General features: G+C 43.9%; 1 long non-coding RNA gene across 2 annotated transcripts in view; it reads left to right on the top strand.

Moving 5' to 3' along the window:
• LOC142024022 (uncharacterized) overlaps positions 1-15,617 on the top strand; it is a 220,636-nt gene that overhangs the window by 73,464 nt on the left and 131,555 nt on the right. For both annotated transcript variants that reach the window (XR_012648367.1, XR_012648366.1), the window contains exon 4: positions 13,652-13,781. This is a non-coding gene — a long non-coding RNA (uncharacterized LOC142024022). The remainder of the gene's footprint in view (positions 1-13,651; positions 13,782-15,617) is intronic.

The raw sequence follows: 15,617 nt of genomic DNA, 5'->3' as shown, positions 1-15,617 counted from the left end.
AACCCCATGCCTCCTGACCCCCAACCTACAGCCCATCCCCTGCACTCCACCCAATGCTTAGCTTTTCTTATGAATAAATACAAAGTTCCAATCCTAGTGTTTCTCAAAGGCAGGGGTGAGCAAACGTTTTACATCAGCCCCTACTTTTCATCCCTGCAATTAGCAGGGCCTCCCTGCTCCCAACCTGTCTAATGTCATCCAAATTGACAGAAATTTTGGCTATGTCCATATTAAGAAAAGCCCTTTTGGTGTGTGTAAGAAAGTAAGTCTGTAGAATGTAAAACCTTTATTAATCAATATTTAAATGTGACCACACATAAATAAAAACAATAACATATGTCAATATTTGTAATGAGATGGAGGAGCCTGACACATGACAGCCAGTTGTGCTATGCCCCCTCTTATGGATCTTTCTTCAGGTGAGGGGAATGATGGGGGGGCTGTGTCACCTCATGCCCCACCTGGAATTTCTCCATGCCCCCAGTTGGGGAAACCTTGCACTAGGAGATAGAGCAGAGAACAGCCAGCCTGGGGGAGTGGGAGGAGAGAGCAGAGTGAACACTTCCAATCAGAGTGGCTGTGGGCAGCTGGGTGTGTGTGTGGGCGTGCAAGGAGTCTCAGAGAAACAGCAAAGCCAGAAGTGCATAAATAAAGAAAGTGCTGAGCATTCCTCACGCTCCTGGGGAGAGGGGAGGCAGGAACCAATGTCCTGTATTGGCAGGGTTCTTGCAGAAGGGGCTGCTGTCCCCCCTTCTACCCCAAATGATGCCCCTGGCTACACATGCGGTGCCTTGGCCAGGGTACAGGCACCCCCTGCTCCAGCACAGAGCTGCTGCAGCTGGGGGAAGTGGGGCTCCTCCAGCCCCAGCATGGAGCAGCTGCAACAAGGAGAGGGGCCCCTCCTTCCTGGCCCAGCAGACATCTGCTTTGGCAACTCCATTCTGGGATGGGCAGTGGGAACACTCTGTGCACCTGCCCTGAGCCCCTGTATGGGGCTTTTTAGGCAGCTTGATGGCTGCCCAACCATGCAGCTTAGAGGGAACTTAGGTACTGCATATATGCAACTTATCCCACCACCTCTTGTTAACATACAGTGTCAGAAAGATTTCTTCATACACCTATGAAATGCAGCAGCATGCAGCAGTACTACTGAATAATTTAGGACACAAAGTGAAAAACGAAAAGTGCAGAGGTTGGGGGATGTAGAGAAAGCAGATTTGCATATGGCCACACCCTTTGCAAGACAGAGGAAAGTCAGAAGCAGCGGAGGAAGCGAAAGGAAATGCAGAGAGCACTGACCCTGTGAAAGATAGGAGGCAGTTTGTCTGTACATAAATACAAGCAGATTCCTTCCACTGCTATGTTTATATTCTGGAACAAAATGGCAGTTAGACAATCTTGTAGCATCAGACAAAGGAGAAGACCTTTAGTCATGAATAGACTGGACTGTGACCCAAAACCTGGGCAGTTTATTGCAAGTAGGAATGCTGGAAACCTTGAGTCATATCTTTTATCTGAATTATGTTTCATAAAAAGCCATCAAAGTTTGAACTTTGTTAGGAAAAATGCTCCGTTCATATTCATAAAGAGCTTATCTGGCAGAGAAATGCTACTCACTGTGGTAAGCAAAAGCTTTAGAAAGCCAAATGTTTGTAATCTGAAACATGAAAATGCAGTTAGATTAACTCAACCAGGGAAAGAGAACCTAAGGGTGCTACCATGTAAATCCACATTTATCAGATGAGAAGAAAAGTACATCTTAATCCTGTGGATAACACAGAAATAACAAAGAATGCTGTTCAGCAAAAAGCAAGTGTACTTCCCCCATACTTTATTTCTCACATAATTACATTCTTTATTGCTAAAATTGTTTGGAATGCATTAGATGACTAATCTAGGTCATATCCTTCTGTTGCTATTTTGTACTGTTTATAGGTTTGTACAGTTTATTCAGCACTGTGAGGAAATGGCCAGTCTGCCATCTGCTTTATCACAGCAAATGACTAGCCTCCTTACATCAGCTTCATCTAAAAACAGAGACTGTCAAAACCTGTTTTCGAGTTATTCATAGACAAAAATATTTAAACAACTCTATTTCCTTCCAGTCCCAATTCTAGCATTAATGAAATAACAGGCTACTAAATTAATCTTAATTAGTCAAACAAAAGCCTATGTCTATACTACAAGATAAATTCGAATTTATTAAAATCGATTTTGTAGTGCTGGGTTTTATAAATTCAAATTTGAGTATCCTCACCTCTCCACAGATTCTCCACAAAGTCAACTTATTGCTGGAGCAGGTTCAGCGAAGGGCAACAAAAATGATTAAGGGTCTGGAGCACAAGAGCTATGAGGATAGGCTGAGGGATTTGGGCTTGTTTAGTTTACAGAAGAAAAGATTTAGAGGTGATTTAATAGCAACCTTCAACTTCCTGAAGGGGAGCTCTAAAAAGGAGAGTGAGAAATTGTTCTCAGTGGTGTCAGATGGCAGAACAAGGAGTAATGGTCAGAAGTTGAAGAGGGAGAGGTGTAAGTTAGATATTAGGAAAAACTACTTCCCCAGGTGGGTGGTGAAGCACTGGAATGCGTTGCCTAGAGAGGTGGTGGATTCTCCATCCCTTGAGATTTTTAAGTCCCGGCTGGACAAGGTCCTGGCTGGGATGACTTAGTGGGGGTTGATCCTGCTTGAAGCAGGGGGATGGACTAGATGATCTCCTGAGGTCCCTTCCAGCCCTGTGACTCTGTGATTCTGCCACACTCAATTGCCAAACATCAACTGTTGCAGCAGTGCATTGTGGGAACCTATCCCCATAACATAACATTCTGGGTATTTTCACTGGCGCAGCATGGGAAGAAAATGTCCCACAAGTGGTTGTGGGTATGTGATGTAATCTTCTCATATTGCATTGCCTTCATTCCCCTCCTGAGGAAAGCAAATGGCCATTTTTCCAGAAGGAAAGAAGGAAAGGTAGGGCATCAACAAAGATCACCAAATTAACTGAAATTTCTTGCTTCTATAACTGAATTGCTTTTAATGACTGAATTATCAAATATTTTACAAAAAGCAGCAGGTATCTCTGTCTTCTCAGCTGGCCCTCCAGCCTCTGTCTCCCCTCCCTTGATTACAGAAACATTATCCCTGAAAATAATACCAGAACAATGCAAAGCTTGAAGAAAGAGTAGGATAGTAAAGATTTGGAAAAAAGAGATTTTGTAAGGCAGGGTTTTTAGCTTACCGGTTCATTAGAAAGAGGTGCCCAACATGGGGACGGGGCTCGCCAAATTTATGCACACATGAATGCTTCTGTGCCCTGGGATCACCCTCAACTGGCCCTGTAGCTACTTTTCCTTGTGTTAAGGGTGCCAAAGCTTGAAGAAAGAGAAGGATAGAAAAGGTTAGGAAAAAGATTTTTGTCTTCCCGCTTCATTACACAGAGTTGTCCAATGCGGGGGCTGGGGCTCACCAAATTGCAACAAGCAGTGTTGCTCAGGTGGGGGCCAGCTCCGATTGACTGTGTGGGAGTTGGTCCCCCTCATCACCATAGGTCAGCGTGGGGTCTGTGGCCGTTGAGCCAGTTGATGTGGTCCTGCCAATTGCAGCAAGCCCCCCAAAATTTTTGCCACTGAGGGACACTTCCTCCAAGCAGCAGCACGACTCTGAAAGTCTTAGCTGCCAGGGGAGGCTTCCCCGCAGCGGCAGCAACACTTGAAAATATTTTTTCATGGGAGGCTTGAGTTCCCTGGCTTAAGGGTCAGTTGAGCTGCCCCCCCAGGTGGCAGAAAGCCCCCAATAGTCTTAGCCCCCAGGGGAAACTTCCCCCTGGCAGCAGCAAGTCCTCGAAAATCTTTCCCGCCCTTGGAGCCCTCACCCTGCGTAAGCCAGGACATGGTGCTGCCTGGCAGCATGGTCCACACTGAACAGCAGGCATATTCTTTTATTGGGTAGGGAGCAAACTACATGATGTGGTTGAATGCAGGAAAACCCCAACTACATGATGTCTCTGCAGGATGAACAGCAGCCCCTGCACAAATGTAAACCACAGAAAAGTTTCTTGGCCTCTTATATAAGCATGACCCCCACAACAGCCTAGTTGCCATGTGTTGCAGTGGGGCAGGGACTGGCACCAGCACATAAAAAAAAAATTCAAGTGCTCAGATTACAGAGTTAGAGACAGAACCTTGAACTTCATTTTAGGGCTATTTTTAATGGGTAGATTTGCTCACTCTGCTGATAACAAAGAAAGAAGTTTCTCAGCCTCTCATATAATCATGTTCCCACAGCCACAGGCTTCCTGGTTCCAAATTCAAATTCGTGGGGTTTCTATTACCTAATTGCTGCACACCTGGAGAGCAGTGGAGGTGGAAGCTGCCAGAATAGAAGACTGTGGGGCATTGTGGGATACCTACAGGACACCTCTGGAGGCTAAGGAATTCAATTCCACACTAGCTTTCATTTGAACTTTTAAATTCAAACTTGATGCTACACCCACCTGCTTTCAATGATGTTATGATATTGATGTTAGTGCTCGCTAGATTCAAGCTAATGGTATTTTAAGTGAAGACAGTGACAATGTAAAATTGAGATAACTGCCTTAAATTCATCTTTATCATGTAGCGTAGACATAGCCAAGGGAACAGCCTCCCAGCTGAACAAACTAACCCCTTGAGAAAGCTGTGTGATATGCAGGGAGCCCCAAAACAGTTTGTTGTACCCCATTGCTCATGAGTTGTACTAGAATTCTTGTTCCACTTGGCAGAGACAAGAGACATAGTGAGGAGCTATGTTGTCATAAAGGCAATACTTGAAGTCAAGCCCTTCTTCTTCGGTGATAAAGAATCAGGGGTCCTTCCAGAAGCCAATCAGGGACTAAGGGCTAACATCTGAGGGCCCTATAAAAATGGTTCCTCAATAAACGTTGCTGGTGGTTAGCTACTGTAATAGGCTCTTTGATATAGTTTGAGCAGGGACTTTGCTTTTATGCTGTGTGAATTTAAACTCTGATCTTGTGCTCAACAGTAAATATGTAGCAGAAGTGTTTCCATGGGTACTAGTATAGAAAAGTTTTCTGGAGATACTCTTTGGGTGGCCAGCTCTGCTGGTCCGTGTGATCTATTATCTCCTTTTCTGAATTTTGGGACAGACTAGCCGTGTCTACACGTGCACGCTACTTCGAAGTAGTGGCACTAACTTCGAAATAGCGCCCGTCACGGCTACACGTGTTGGGCGCTATTTCGATGTTAACATCGACGTTAGGCGGCGAGACGTGGAAGCCGCTAACCCCATGAGGGGATGGGAATAGCGCCCTACTTCGAAGTTGAACGTCGAAGTAGGGCACGTGTAGCTGATCCGCGTCCCGCAACATCGAAATAGCGGGGTCCGCCATGGCGGCCATCAGCTGAGGGGTTGAGAGACGCTCTCTCTCCAGCCCCTGTGGGGCTCTATGGTCACCGTGGGCAGCAGCCCTTAGCCCAGGGCTTCTGGCTGCTGCTGCTGCAGCTGGGGATCCATGCTGCATGCACAGGGTCTGCAACCAGTTGTCAGCTCTGTGGACCTTGTGTTGTTTAGTGCAACTGTGTCTGTGAGGGGCCCTTTAAGGGAGCGGCTTGCTGTTGAGTGTGCCCTGTGACCCTGTCTGCAGCTGTGCCTGGCACCCTTATTTCGATGTGTGCTACTTTGGCGTGTAGACGTTCCCTCGCAGCACCTATTTCGATGTGGTGCTGCGCAACGTCGATGTTGAACGTCGACGTTGCCAGCCCTGGAGGACGTGTAGACGTTATTTATCGAAATAGCCTATTTCGATGTCGCTACATTGAAATAAGCTACTTCGATGTAGGCTTCACGTGTAGACGTAGCCACTGTGACATTAATATTTATGCCAAGTGGTGGTGAAATGCTCACCAAAGAATTGCAACAAAGACTAAACAGAGAACTTTAGTATCCTGAGTAAGGAGAGAGGACAGGGAAAGGCTCACAAGGAAGGGCATCTCTGACACTTTCCTTTGAATTGTAAAACAGTCTAGCTATGTATACACTACAAAGTTATGTGTAAAGAAGAAGCCTTCTATCAACAAAACTAGGGAGCATCCACACTACAAATGTGTTCTCTCTAGAATCTGTTGACCGAACAAAACCTCCTTCCCGGCAGAGTTACGTCTTGAAAGTTGGAGGAATAGCACCTCTGCAGACAGAAAAATAGTGTAGACGCTCTGGGGGAACCCTTTGTTGGCAGAGGGGGCTTCCAGTTTACCTGGCAGCCCTGTTTGCAGAGCTTCTGTTTGGCTGTTCTGTTGAAGGAAGGCTGGGCAGCCTGGCCACTCTCTGTTGACAGAGGGCGTCAACAGGGGGAGCCCCTGTTAGGTGTGGACGTGTACTGTAGACAGAGGTTCTGTTGGCAAAACTCTGTTGACAGTGACTTCTGTAGACAGAGCTTTGTAGTGTAGACGCAGCTTCTGTGTTCTTACTGAGTGGGGTCTTTTGGGCCGGTACTTGCTGGTATTGAGTACTGGCACCTCAACAGCCTCAGCTATGGGATTGGTTTGTAGGGAGGGGAAGAGGGAGCTGGCCTGGCTGAGTACCAGCTCCTCTTTTTTTCCGTTTTTTTACAAAAAAGGCTCTGGTCTTACTACTCCTAGCATGAGACACACCACTTTCTTTTAAGTTATACCTGTGTCTTCCACGCACTGTCACTAGTTGCCAGATATTTGGTGGGAGCTGCTCAGCGTAGAGAGTCTTCCCCTAGACTGCTATGGGGCAACGTGACACTCAGGGGAGCTTTCTCTGAAAAAAGAAGGTGACTTCTACTGACAACCTCTCCTGCTGCCTTTGAGTTGTTGGGGTTGCTGGGGATGCTGGTACTGATGCTCTGTAAGAAATGGGCACATACAAGTACTGTACTAAGAAGGGCTTGATCTGAATGAGCTGTTTTGGTACTTGTCCAGAAACAGGTGCTGGAACAAGTTGTCAACATGTGAGCCTTGCCATTGTTGAAATGAAATAAAAGCTGACCTTCTGCAGGTGTGTGGACCAGCCATGTCATTCTTGTATTATCAGGTTTCCCTGAGTGGAGCTGTGCACCTTGAAAAACTGAGAAGTCTTATAATATTTAACATTTGAGCTACTGCACATAATATTCCAAACATACAGTGACTATGGGTTAAATCCACTAGGCTGATGTTTCTATTCTGGATCTGTATTTATATAGAATTAAACAACTTTAATCCTGTGCTTGAGGGAATCATGTATATGCATATGGGTGCATCTTCAATTGTAACACAATTGACAGTGTGATATCAGATGATGCTGTTTAATACATTTTCAAATGTATACAAGGTTTCACACGTGGAAGTGATTAGACCTGTGTGTCAAACCATTTGCTAGACTAGCAAAGCCACTGGCAAATCACCTTTGGTGTCTTCCAAGAACCACAAGGAAAGAAAGGCTTATGATGCTGAAATGGGATTTAGGAGGTAGAAGCTTTGCCACAGATTTCCTGTGTGAGCTTGGGTAAACCAGATTATATCTCTGCCTTAGTTTTTTTAAGTAGGCATAGTTATGCTTTCCTCCCTTGCCAGAATATTGCCAGGTGAACTACATTAATGTACAGTAGTGAAATCACTTAGATGCTATATTGCCAGAGGAAATCTAATAGGGAACTGAAATACATGTAGTGACATTTGACTCAGTTAGTTTGCACTTTTCTGTGAAAACAAGTGGCATTTTTCACTACTGTGCAGTTATTTCATCATGAAATTTCAGTTTCGAGACAAAGATGCCCATGTTTTCTTGTGCAAATGGTTAATTATAATTTTGGAGAAAGTTGCAGCTATTCCCAGACATAAACAGAGTAGTTTCTCCCTACTGCAAGTATGAATATTCTCACAAAATCCTGTGAAGAGCTTAGTAGCAACGAAGGGTCCTGTGGCACCTTATAGACTAACAGAAAAGTTTAGAGCATGAGCTTTCATGAGTTAACTCACTTCTTCAGATGCTTCACTTCTTCAGAAGTGAGTTAACTCACGAAAGCTCATGCTCTAAACTTTTCTGTTAGTCTGTAAGGTGCTACAGGACCCTTCGTTGCTGCTACAGATCCAGACTAACACAGCTACCCCTCTGATACTTGTGAAGAGCTTAGTGGCAGCATGTGAACTATCTAAAGAAAAACACTTTCTTAGCTCTGCTTTAATGCTGCCACCCAATGTAAAGAGTGCATCCCTGCTGTCTCTGCTGTGTGTTTAAGAAACATGGCTGGCTCCACAGTAGCTATCTTCAGCAAGGATGCAGATTCCTTCAGGTCAGTGCTCCATGCAGGCTACAGGATGTATGGCCTTGTAAATCTATGAGACACTGTACAGAAACTGACAAACATGGAGAGATGGACTGCTTGGCAACCCATAAGGACACAGGAAAGCATCCTGTTCTTGAAGCACCATCAGTAAAGCAAGGGAAACTCTGAAATAAATATTCTAAAGTGTGGTGAGTTGTAGAACAGTCTTGTGAAAAGAGAAAGCTTTATGACATGCACCAAAGCAAGGCATGTTCTGTGTGAACATTTCATCTGCAGACAAAGGTTCATTTTGTGTCTGTAAAGTTTTTTGTTTAATTTTAGTCATACTTACTCTCACCTGAACATGCTGATCTAGGGGAAAGGAAGAGACAGCTAAAAGCAATCATTAAAGTTGATGTGGTGTCCTTCACAGTGTGCTAATAATAATGAGACATAATCTGTGTCAAAGACCAAGAAGTAAATATGTATTTAGGGATAAACTGATACCAGATACTGGCTAGAATACTGGCTAGAATAATCTGTTATCAGATTCTGGCTCTTTAAACCTTGGAGATACCAGATACCAGCAAAAATCAATATAATCTTTTATGCTAAACAAATCTCATTTAAAATGTTTTCCTGAGTATATTACTTACACAAAACATGAGACAAAAGCATAACATTATGCACAGCCACAGAGAGCCAACCTTTCTTTCAGCAAACTTGATAAAATCAGGAACTCAGGGGAATACAAATGGGACATAAAATTAGAGTCCTTGAAAAAATATTAACCTTTGCTTGGACACACAGCTCCGAGAGGTACCAGGATTTAACTGATTGGCGCTTTTAGTCTGGGAGAGACAGTGAAGTAATTATGGGACCAGTCTTGCCAATCCTTTCTCCCAAGCACAGCATGAAACCCTGCCATCTGATTGATTCAGACAAATCGCTGTCTCCCTGCAGAGCATTATAGACTTGACTCTTGACAGCCAGTCTGTGTAGAGCAGGGGACCTAAGCTTGCTCCTGTGCACATTCACACTGAGTCAGTGGTGTAAGCAAGACACACAGGAGTAAGTGTTTGTGGATTGGTTCCTAATTAGTAACCAAAAGTGTTGCAGAAGAAATGGATAGACTCCGTGCGGGGCAAAGTTGACTGCTCTTAGAACCATGTGACAAGCATGCCAACAATTCATTAGAGCAGGGGTGAGCAACATTTTTTTGTTGGGCCCCACTTTTCGTCCCTGCAGTTAGGAGGGCACCACCCCCCAACCTATTAATTTAATCCAAATCAACAGATATTTTGGTTATGTTTATATGAAAAAAAGAAAAACTTTCAGCACATGTAAGAAAATAAGTATGTAAAATGTAAAAACTTTATTTGGTATATAAATGTGAATACACATACATAAAACAGTAACATATTTCAACATTTTTAATGCAATGGATGAGTCTGAGACCCAACAGCTCATTATGCTGCTCCCCACCCCATGAAATTTCATGCCCCCCCACCGAGGGGGCCTACCCCCTTCTTTGCACCCCTCTGCAATAGAATATGCACCGATCAGCCAGCAAGGTGATGGCATTATACTTGTGGGTTTAAAAGTGTGTTAAAATATTTAATGTTGACTTTTCAAGGCAATATTACATTGTTGGTAATTTGTGCTTTGCTGAGGATATTCATGTCCAAATAATAAAAGTGGTTTTATATGGACCTGCTAACGGTACCCTAAACAGGGCAGTGCAGTGACACTGCTATGCACAGTAACACCACTGATTAACTCAGTAGATCACCTTCTTGGCACTAGAATCAGTGATAGTGGCTAAAGGTCTGCGCAATTGCTGTTTTCCCTGTAATGAGTTTATAACAAAGCTGCCACCAAATAGTTTAGTGTCATGTGTTTTCTCCTTTATTGATTTCAATAAAAAGGCTAATTTGGCAGTGTGGTGGGTTGTCATTGCCGGACTATGAATAGTTAAACTAACAAATGGCAGTGGGGCAGCATGGCGAGGCACTAAACCTGGCTCATTCCCAGAAGACAGAATGGGCTTCACAGGCAAAAGGAGAGCCCTATGGTTAAAGAACTCGTTGAGCCTGGGACACAAACTGGCAGCTGTTCAATGTCCTGTCAGACATGTGGGCTTCTGTGAGAAATGAAGCCCATTGACAGCATCAGTCCAAGCAGAGTGGCTAACCTCTGTCACCATGTCCTCCATCTCAGAATGAAGAGTACAAGTGCCTTTCTGTCAGTATTACCAGTGCTACACACACACAGTGTGTGAACAAAACACCAGACCTTCCATTGTCCCCTGTGAGGGTTCTGTGGAACCAGGAAGTACATCCAAGTAGTGTTTCAGGAGTGAGATCTGGGATCTGGGAAGACCCTTGCCTCCTGCAAGCTAAGAGACTGCCATAGTGCCATTGGGCTGAGGACTCTTATCGGAGTTGTTGGCTGCTGTGTCACTAAGGCTGTGTCTACACTGGTACAAATCTTTGCAATAGGCATGCTAATGGCCATTTCGAAGATTACTAATGAGGCGCTGAATTGAATATTTAGCACCTCATTAGCATTAGCACGCTTCCAGCTGCAGCGCTTCGAAAGAACCGCTTTTGAACGCCTGTGGCTCGGTGCGGCTACACAGGGGTCCTTTTCGAAAGGACCTCACACATTCTGAAATCCCCTTATTCCCTTCAGCTGAGAGGGGAAATCACCTTATTCTCCTCAGCTGAGAGCCATTAGCATGGCTATTTCAAAGATTTGTATCAGTGTAGACACGGTCCTTGTGTCCACCCACTGTTCACATCAGCAGGTGTCTTTACAGTCGGGATGATTTTCAGAAGTGCAGAGATTTGTGGTTTTCATTGGCCTGAGCTGGAGTTATGGGAACACTCCTGCAAAGTAAGTGCTTAGAATTTCTCACAGTTTGTGTTTCATTGTTTCTGGAGTTTCCTCTCCTCGTAATGAGACAGTTCCCATGCAGTGAGCACACTTTTCCCTTCTGAGGAGATTTTCGCAGTCTTCTGCTACTGAACCTTGTCCCCCGAAAAATTGTTCAGGGCCTTTATAGTTGGAATTGGAGTGGGATCTTCTGTAAGATGCCACCATTCACTCAATGGGATTATTCTTTTCTGGGCTCAGGTTTCTGAGTGTATTTTCCTGCTGTATTTTCTGCTGGGACCTTTTTCACCATTTCTGAGTTTTAGAGCTCTGAATTCTTTCTTTCTTCATGCTCCATGTTTAACGGTTAACAAAAAGCTGTCAGAGCAGAAGTCAATGCACGAATTGCCACTATAGTTAAAAACACAGAGCTTGCTAGAGTAAGGAAGAGTATTAATGTCAGACTTTGTGGTATGTGGCTCTAAGCCATTTGAGATTGTGCCCTTAGCTGCTTAAAGAATTGTGGCTTTAGAAATATTAGCCTAAGCAGTTCTGAGTAATATTTCAGGAAAGTATTATATTGGATTTAGCTACTATAAGTCTAGCATTAGTAACAAAACTCTAACCAAATACCTGATGAAAACAAGGCATTCTTGAAAGAGTGGCGAGGATCCCCTTACTTCAAAAGAAAAAAGATTAAAAAATAGTACAATTTTAAGATTTCTGAAAAAATAAACCAAATGGAATATAGTTTGACAATCAAGAAACCCTTTTTTTCTGAACACTGAGCTGCAGTCAGTGTAGCATGGTGTGTGGAGCTGTCAGTAGGGGATTCACTGGAAGAAGTGCTTTGAGTTTATAAAGGCTCTGTTGAGAGGAACAGTTTATTCCTTAACCACCATTTGTGCTTTGTAAATCTTCCTTTGTAAAGGGCTTCAAAGTGGGCTCAAACACAGTCTCAGAGGAATAGGCCTGACATGAGAAGGGATGAGGTTGTTAACTGCAGTATCAGGGAGAGTGTGATTTTCACTGTGCAAAGGGTACTGACTCCAAGCTCATTCAGACCAATGGAAAGACTCATTTGTGCCCACAGGCTGTGGATTAGGCCCAAACTGACAGTGGCTGATTTTTCCCTCTCGTTCTGTGTGGCTGCATTCCCATTTGTAGCCTGGACATATGCCGTGGGAACTGTCTCAGCACACATTACACCCAATCTTGCCATGTGAAGGAACCAAAGTTTACTAATCAATCACCATCTGCACTTTCCAAGAATCAGATGAAAACAAAAAGACATAACAAAAATGTACAAAAATGAATGGCTTAGTGAAGGCGAATTGGGAACTTCTGTTCTCCCTTGCTCATAACTAAGCATCTGATTTGATGACTAAATCCTTGATTTTAACAGAGCTCAGTGACTTTTTGGCTTCAGTTTCAGCACTGTTTGGGGGGCTCTAGTGTCAGTTCATCCCTGCAGTGACCTTAGCCTGTCCTGTTCTCCCTTTGGTTGTCAGAAGTGGGACTGAGTTGCAGACGTTCATGCCAGTAGCTTTTAATTCCCCTGGCTGCTTTGGTTGCATTTTTAGTTTTTTGCAACCATAATATAATTAATAAGTATAGTTATTGTTAATAATACATATTCAATAAAACCCACTGTCTGTCACAATTATATATCTGATATGTAGATTATTCAAACAAGTCAGGCAAAATGCTCTCTGCAATGATTACCAATATTATGGTATTGAGGCCATGTATATACCTGGAGAGACATAAAACAAATCCCATACTGTGTATACAATCAAAACAAAAAGCAGTCAAGCACTTTAAAGACTAACAAAGCAATTTATTAGGTGAGCTTTCATGGGACAGACCCACTTGAATGGTAAGTGTTTAGAAACCAATGAGTACATTTTATTTTTGACAAACTGGTAGATTTTTAGTAAAGAAATGTTGACATCTTTTGTTCAGCATCCCTCACAGCTCATCTGTGTAATGTTTAGATTTTACACTTCTATTCAGTTATTGAGGAAAATACTTGCACACCACACACACCTAGTGCACTCAGTGCATGTGTGTATATATATGTTTAACTGCATATATACATATTGAGACAGGCAGGCTCCCCATCTTTATCATCCCATATTAAAATAAATGCATGGGGGCATCTCTCTGGCTTAAACTATTTATTGAGAAGGTTCTCAAGTTTTCATCTCTGCTTATAAATGAAATTGGTCAAATCAGTGTGGTTGAAGATAGAAAAGCACAACAAAAGCTCTGCAGCTGACTGATTTTTGGCACAATATGAAGCAAAAAATAGACACTGGTGCTTCTTTTAAATGAGTGCTGTGCTCAGCGGAGCAGAGATCAAGCCGAAATGCACATTATCGGCTCATGTACCTCACCTGGGGCTCTGTTATTGATAAGTCTGTCATCCCTCCTCATATTGGAGGGGTAATGGCAGCTGATGATTAGGCAACTCTTGAGCTATTAACTACATTTCTTATCCCTTTTAGAAGAGCTTCTTAGTCAGCAGGGAAACAAAGGCTGCCTTCAGTGAACTAAGACCCAAATTGTGGGCCTGCATCCTGCAACCTGAAAGACACAACTGTTACATTTCCAGGAGCCTCCGAAGTCAGTGAGAAGGTAAATGTCAAAGGTTACCAGTGGTGTTATCTGAAATGAGTGGGCTCTGACTGCCTCTCGTGCTGACAGAAGCTTGCAGGGAAATTACAGAAAATTGGCTGTTTTGTCAACATTTTCTCGGGAGGTTTAGAAAAAAAAAGGACTCTTGTTTCAGACAGTTAAAGGGGCTCAGTCAGCCCAGAATTGACTGACAAACACTCTATTATTCATCTATGTAAAAAAGTGATATTTTATATCATTTCTTTGAGTGATTGTTAAGTGACTGGATAGCAACTGTGACATGCAAGATAATCCCGGTAATATTTTCAGTTCTTCTTTTAAGGCAGACTTGCTCATTTGTCAGTGTTATAATAGAAGATGTTCACAAAGGCAGTGGTGACAAAAGGCTAGAACCCACAAATGTCTCATCCAGAGCCAAAGCAGTGATGAGGGTCTGCACTTACATGCTCCCCTTATTCCTGTAACTGAACAAGGCTGGGAGAGTTGCAGCACTGTGCTTCTGAGAATGAGCATTTGCACTTTTGGACGTAGTTAAAGGAAAGGCTTTTCTTTGTCATTTCTATCAAACAATCACAGCTGGAGACAAACTCAAATGAGCTCATATTATTAGCTTGACAGAAATTAAAATTCCATGAAGCTTGAAAATAATAAAAATATATATTGAAAAGCCCTTGTTCCTAAGACAGTAACCTACATGAAGCCTGAAGCAGCAGTGTATGATTTCACTTCTTAGCATGCTGGTAGTTGTTTTGAACCTTGAATGCCTGGTATAACCTTGGGAACATTCTCACATAATCCTGGTAAAAGTCTGAATGTAGTGATATCACAGCAATGAAATTCAGTTTAAGGTTTCTCTAGATACAGTAAAATAATCAGAGGGAGAGGACAGTAAATACAGATGTATAGAATTCAAATAATTTGATTTGTGTATAGAAAGTTAACTAGAAAGGGTAGCAAAAAGGGCCTATAAAAATGGATAGACAATAATAGACGTTGTACCTCCCTTGTATGGCACCCTCAGGACCTCAGTGGTCCCGAACAAGGGGATTTGCCAGACCAGGGGATATCAGGCCTCCTGGCAGTCCTGGGGGCTACCAGCCTGCTGCCTGGGCTCCCCTGCTGTATGCTGCCAGGTCCCTGTCTCTGGGCTGCCTTGGGTGCTCCTGTCCTACCAGAGCTCCATGCCATTGGGCTGCCAGCCAGGGCTCCCCGTGGGACTCATGGGGCTGCCAGTGGGGTTCTGTACCCTAGTGGAACTCCATGCCCCAGCCAGACTCCTTGGCCTGGCTCCCCACTGCATGGGTGTGGGCCTTCCATATCCTGGCTTGGCTCCCCACTGCTGCAGGGCTGCCAACAAGGCCTGTGCCCCAGCTGGAGTCCCTGTCCTGGCTCCCTGCTGCAGGACTCAAAAGTAGCCATCATGGATTCACCAAGGGCAAGTCCTGCCTGACCAATCTGACTAGCCGCTATGACGAGGTAACAGGCTCTGTGGACATGGGGAAGTCAGGGGCTGTGGTAGACCTTGACTTCAACAAACCTTTTGATACGATCTCCCACAACATTCTTGCCCATAAGTTAAGGAAGTGTGGGTTGGATTGACTATAAGATGGATAGAAAGCTGGGCTGACAGTTGAGCCCAGCAGGTAGTGGTCAATGGCTCAATAAGTGGATAGTGGTCAGTTTCAAGTGGAGTGCTGCATAGCTCGGTTCTGGGGCTGGTGTTGTTCAACATCTTTATTAATGACCTGGATGAGGGACTGGGTTGCACCCTCAGCAAGTTTGCAGATGATACAAAACGAGGGGGGAGAGGTAGTTATGTTGGAGGGTAGAGAGAGA

Source organism: Carettochelys insculpta, chromosome 21, assembly GCF_033958435.1.
Source record: "Carettochelys insculpta isolate YL-2023 chromosome 21, ASM3395843v1, whole genome shotgun sequence".
NCBI lineage: Eukaryota > Metazoa > Chordata > Testudines > Carettochelyidae > Carettochelys > Carettochelys insculpta.
This window is presented reverse-complemented; position numbering and strand designations above follow the sequence as displayed.